Genomic DNA, 6,326 nt, shown 5'->3' with positions numbered 1-6,326 from the left:
CATGACAGTAGCACCATTGTATCTACCATCCAAAACAAAAAATTAAATCATTGCAGTGCCTCAAAAGCCCTCTAAATGCTCATCATGAAGTGTGCCCCCACACTTCATAATCTTGAATTTGGGGTATACACAGATATTACACTAATTCCTCATATATTTAGAGGGGTGCTTCCCAGGTGGTACTAGTGGTAAAGAACCCATCTGCCAATGCAGGAGACATAAGTGACAAGAGTTCCATCCCTGGGTAGGGAAGATCCCCTGGAGGAGGGCATCACAACCAACTGTAGTATTCTTGCCTAAAGAATCCCCATGGACAGAGTAGCCTGGTGGGCTACAGTCCACAGCGTCACACGACTGAAGCGACTTAGCAGGCACGAATGCATACATCTAGAGATAGAAGCCTTAAAAATCACTGTACATTGAATGGCTCAAAGGGCCAATCATGTTATATTTCCCTCTTCATTGTGAATCTTGCCCAAACCTCATTAGCTGAATTCAGAGGACTCAGTTCCCCCAAGGGACTGGGCAGGATGCTGACTTGGGAATCTGAATCCAAGTGAGCCATGAAAGTTTGAGTCTCTCATCTCCCCAAAGTCACCAAAATTTTCATGTGGGTGACTGCAAACTTCAATCCCCTTGAGATAGGGCAACTGAGGATGAGGTATAGGTGGAGGGAAGGATTTGCAACATGGTAAGAGACAGTGGCTCTAGGCCAATAAAAAAGATACATATACTTTTAGTTTCCAGAAACATGCTGCTCAGCCAAATGAACTCCCAGTGTTTTTGGTTCATACAAAGCCTTAGATCAGGTAGCAAGGTCATTATTATTGACACCATCTATTTGGAGATCCAACCAATCCATTCTGAAGGAGATCAGCCCTGGGATTTCTTTGGAAGGAATGATGCTAAAGCTGAAACTCCAGTACTTTGGCCACCTCATGCGAAGAGTTGACTCACTGGAAAAGACTCTAATGCTGGGAGGGATTGGGGGCAGGAGGAGAATGGGACGCCAGAGGATGAGATGGCTGGATGGCATCACTGACTCGATGGACGTGAGTCTGAGTGAACTCCGGGAGTTGGTGATGGACGGGGAGGCCTGGCGTGCTGCGATTCATGGGGTCGCAAAGAGTCGGACACGACTGAGCGACTGATCTGATCTGATCTGATTTCCTTTCAGAGATCCCTTGTCTTCAAGGCCACAGCCGTATTGCTTTGACTGGATCTGGGGTTTGTAGCCTTTAGTTGACTCAGGCTTAACTTTCACAGCAGGACCTTTTTTTTTAAAAAAAGGATTCTACCTTGATCTGAATAATTTGCTGACCCATTGTGATAATAGCATTTTGTAAATTTTCACCCAGTTTAACATAAAGGCCAGAGGAGTTTTCTGGGGCAGCAGGACTAATCACAAAGAATTTGTCTAGATTTCTTTGTATCTGTTTCTCTTTTCTTTAGTGGGTGACTATCAGCATTGTAACCCATTTCAGGCCAGGAAGAACTTGAACTAGTGTTAATTCCTCATTTGTGGTTTACCATAAACATTTGTCTGTCTCAAATCCCCTCAAAAGGGCTAGAGCTCCCTTTAAGTAGCTAAAACCCACTGGAAAAAATTCTGAGACTGTTTACCTGTCTTGTTCATGGCTGGAGTCTCAGCACCAAAGTCAGGTCTTGACACACATGAGTCCCTCAATCCGTAATTGTTGAATAAATTAACCCATTACCATTTTAAATAGAGTTTATTCTCTCCCTAAAAATACTTGTGGAAATACCTGAAACATTCAAGAATCTATAAGCCTGAATCTGGGGGTTCTATATTCTAAATTATAGATAACAGTAACAGGAAGACTTCAACATTTTATGTGGGTTTAACATAAAATATTCACAGACTTTTAGTTAAAAAAAAAATAGTATCTCCAAACTATCCATATCTTGGAGATTTTTGTCTCTCAAATTTTAAAAAAGGCAAATGGCAGTTGTATGTGCCTTCTAAGTCACTACAGTCATGTCCAACTCTTTGCAACCCTGTGGGCTGTAATCTGCCAGGCTCCCCTGTCCATTGGATTCTCCAGACAAAAATACTGGAGTGGGTTGTCATGTCCTCCTCCAGGGGATCTTCCTGACCTAGTATTGAACCTCCTATATTGGCAGGCAGGTTCTTTACCACTAGAACCACCATTTTTATGCCTATCTTACTCTCATTTCTTATGTCTTGAATCAGAGCTGTGTCCAACTAAGTAAGTTTTCTACCCAACTCAGAAGACATGATTGTAAGAATGCTGTGATTTTGCAGGTTGTTGGATTTCTTCTGGAAAAGGGAGCGGATATCACCCTGTGTAATTACAGCAATCAAACCGCAGTCCATGTGGCTAATTGTGATGTCCAAAGACAACTCTTGGCCATCAATGGAATCCAAGCTCCCCAAATGCAACTTCTGCAAAGCTCATGGCAAGGTGATCTTGAACAACTTCAACACTTGCTGGTCAGTTAATTCAGTGTTTGCTTCTGTCTTTGGGTGAGTGGGTGAGACTTGAAAAGAGAACAGGCTACACATGACTCCTTCTAAAGAAAAATAAGTTCTTTTCAAATGCAGTCCCAGAAAGTTTCAGGCAGGACATATGAGACAGAAACAGGGTTAAATGGGACACTTGGGGTGGAAAACAAGATAATAAAAGCACACAGCAGCACAGCCTATTTACACCTTCTTTCTAGCTGGATGGGAGAAGTCATGTAGCACCCCTGAGAAATGATGTCCTCCCAAAGATGCCCCTGGAGAACCACTGTCAACTTGCTCAGAGGTGTTCCCTTGACATCACTGCCATTTGTACAACTGCTGTTCAGATCCCTTCGGACCATCTGCAGTTATTATCTGTATCCTGAAAAGGGAATCAGAGAGACTATGCTTTGCATAATATTTAGCTGGAATGAAAGTGAAGAGAATACATTTTTCAAAATGCTGTCTTTTTAGGGTATTGATCTTCTTCTTATTCAGATTTTTCTGCCCATAGAGACTCTTTTCCAGAGTAACTTGCGAAACCACATGCATAAGCAAGGACATTCATTATTGGCGAACAGGCTCTTGGCATTTACCTTCTGAGGTACTGTCAGATCACATGACCTTCCATCTGAAAGAAAATCAATTGCTGCTAGGAAACAGCTTCTTCTATTCCCTTACAGTAGAGACACAAACAGATAAAGAAGAAGTGAAAGATATTCTGGTCACCTAGAGTTCAAGGAAATGGACAACAAAATCCAAAGGACTCTAAATTCTTCTATTGTGCTAAATGATAGTCTAAAATTGCCATATATCATAAAGTGAGGCTTAGAAATGTTTTTGGAAGACTTTGAATTTCATTTTAATGGCATTTTTTTGACAACTGTTGTTGTAATTCAATGTCTTTTTTTCATAACCATATTTTTCACTTCTAAAGATAAGCCTCCAAGTTTTAAAAATATATACCTGTAACTGGATCCAGAGCTTAATCAACAGATGTTCAATTAATGTGCTATTGCAAAACTATTCTCAGCTCAAAACTTTTATGCTGGTTCTAACTAATAATAAACATTTATATAAGAGGTGGTGTCTTTTCAGAGACTGAAAAAAAAAAATACTAACTAATTAATTCCCACAGCACCCCTCTGAGGTAATATCATTATCTCTAGTCTTTCCCTGGAGAAACTGAGGTAGATACTGACTATATTGATGTGGCATAAAGTGAAATACAGATGGAAATTCGTGAATTACTTTGACCTGTAAAATAAACAATTCAGACAATTTGGCCTTCCAGTAGCTTCTCAGCTCTGAATTTTCCAGATTAAATTTTACTAAAACAACAAATAGCATCTATACATCCACCTCCATTTGATTGTATAAATCCTGTTCAATAAGTTACCTTGTAATTGTAAACCAGTCATTCACTCCACAGATGTTTTCTGAGCATGGTCAGACACTCTGCTCAGTGCTTTTCATTTCCTGTTTCCAATCATCCAAACAATCCTGTAAGAAAGGACCTGAAGACCCTGAAGTTCAGGGAATAAGATTGCCAGATTTTGCAAATAAAAATACAGGACACTCATTAAAATTGAATGACACTCATTGAATTTCAAGTAAATACCAACTATTTGGTATTTAACTAGCTGTCCCTTATTTCATCAGGGTGATTTTATCAACTTTTAACAGAATGTCCTTGATATAACCCTGTCAGGGAAGTTAAATAACCAATTTAAGGACCTCAAATTCAAACTCCAATCTGTCTGTCTCAGGTTTGTGTTATTTCAGTTCATCAGCTCCTCTCAAGATATTGAGGAACAGTATCTTGAAATTAAAATGAGAATTTGGCCAGGTGATGAAAATGTAAAGATTAGTATTAATGGACATGCAGTAAAGACATAATAGAAATAAAGCTTCATGTTTTTAAAGGCATCTGAAGAGTTCCTGGATATAAATTTCCCAAACCAACATGGCTTGACTCCTCTGATGCTGGCTGTGAGAGATGTGGACCTGTTTGAAAGGCTTGATATGTTAACGCTCTATAGACCTGCGGAGGTTCTCTCTGAGCTTCTCAGGCATCATGCGTGAGTATCAGGTGGTTAGCCAGTACCCATGGAAGGGTGTCTCTGCCATTGTTACTTACAAAGTCATTTGCAAACCTAGATATATAGATTGTTTGTTTATACATGTATACTGTGGTGCTCACTCACATCTGACTGTTTGTGACTCCATGGACTATAGCCCACAAGGTTCCTCTGTCCATGGGATTTTCCAGGAAAAAATACTGGAGTGGATTGCCATTTCCTACTCCAAGGGATCTTCCTGACTCAGGGATCAAATCCGTGTCTCTTGTATGTGGATTCTTTACCACTGTGCCACCTAGGAAGCCCCTTATACCTGTATACATGTATATATATAATGTATATTATAAAATACTGTATGTATACAAAGATAAATATAATGTATATACATATATATATGAAATGCCCATGCATATTCATAAATGGGACTTCAAAGTTGCAAAGTGATGTACAGATGTTAGAGGTTGCTATCTATTATTTTTATGATATTGTCCTTTTATTTCATTTGTTTAAATACTTCCTCTTTGGTGTTCCTGAGACTGTCAAATAATTCTTGAGTATGTAGCTCCTTACCCCCAAAATGTTATTAAATATTCCAGAAAGCATTGTCAATTATCAAAAATAAATTATAGTAGTGATTTCCAATTATGTGATAGTTACATTTTGGGAATTCCCTGGTGGGCCAGTGGTCAAAACTCCAAGCTTCCAGTGCCAGGGGCGAGGGTTCAATCCCTGGTTGGGAAACTAAGATCCTGCATACCTCATGCTGTGGCCAAAAAAAATTACATGTCAACACACTCTTTTAGGAGGAGGGAGATAAATCTTTTTTTTAATTAGAGGGCTAATAAGCAGTCTTTCATGTCAGAAATGCAGTTTCCTAATGCTGTTGCTGTGGCTTCCCGAGTGGCACAGGGGGAAAGAATCCGCCTGCCAAGGCAGCAGACGTAAGAGACACGGGTTTGATCCCTGGGTCGGGAAGCTCCCCTGGAGAAGAAATGGCAACACTCCAGTATTCTTGCCTGGGAAATCCCATGGGCCGAGGAGCCTGGCAGGTTACAGTCCATTGGGTTGCAAAGAGTCAGACACGACTGAGTGACTGAGCGTGCATACATGCAATGCTGCTTGTTACCTGTTTATCTTGTCCTCAAAAAAGAAGAGATGGCCAAAGCTCTTCCTCAGTATTGCATATGCATTTTTTGTGGGGAATAAAAAAGGAAGAAGGAACTTCCAAGACAAAAGTATAATCAAGAACACGATCTATTTTAAAAGAATCAGTTATTGTAATAGGATGAAGATGGAAGTCTGAAGCTACCTCAGACTTCCTGTGCATACTAGTTGCTCAGTCGTGACCGACTCTTTGCGATCCCATGGATTGTAGCCCATGGAATGTAGCCCATTTTCCAGGCAAGAATACTGGAGCAGGTTGCCATTTCCTCCTCCAAGGGATCTTCCTGACCCAGGGAGCAAACCTGAGTCTCCTGCACTGGAGGTGATTCTTTACTGCTGAGCCATCAGGGAAGTGACCTGAGATTTCAGTGTTAATAGCTGAGGAGATTGTTAAAAACGGAGATTACTGGACATCAACCCAGACATGGTGTTCAATAAGCCTGAAGTGGGGGCCAGAAAGCATGAAATCAAAGAACACTACTTGGAGAAACACTAATCAAGGTAGATGAGCAAACTAGAGATATCAAGGGAACATTTCATGCAAAGATGGGCACAATGAAGGACAGAAATGGTATGGACCTAACAGAAACAGA

This window comes from Bison bison, unplaced genomic scaffold (assembly GCF_000754665.1).
Source record: "Bison bison bison isolate TAMUID 2011002044 unplaced genomic scaffold, Bison_UMD1.0 scf7180017864330, whole genome shotgun sequence".
Lineage (NCBI taxonomy): Eukaryota > Metazoa > Chordata > Mammalia > Artiodactyla > Bovidae > Bison > Bison bison.
Note: the sequence above shows the minus strand (reverse complement) of the source record.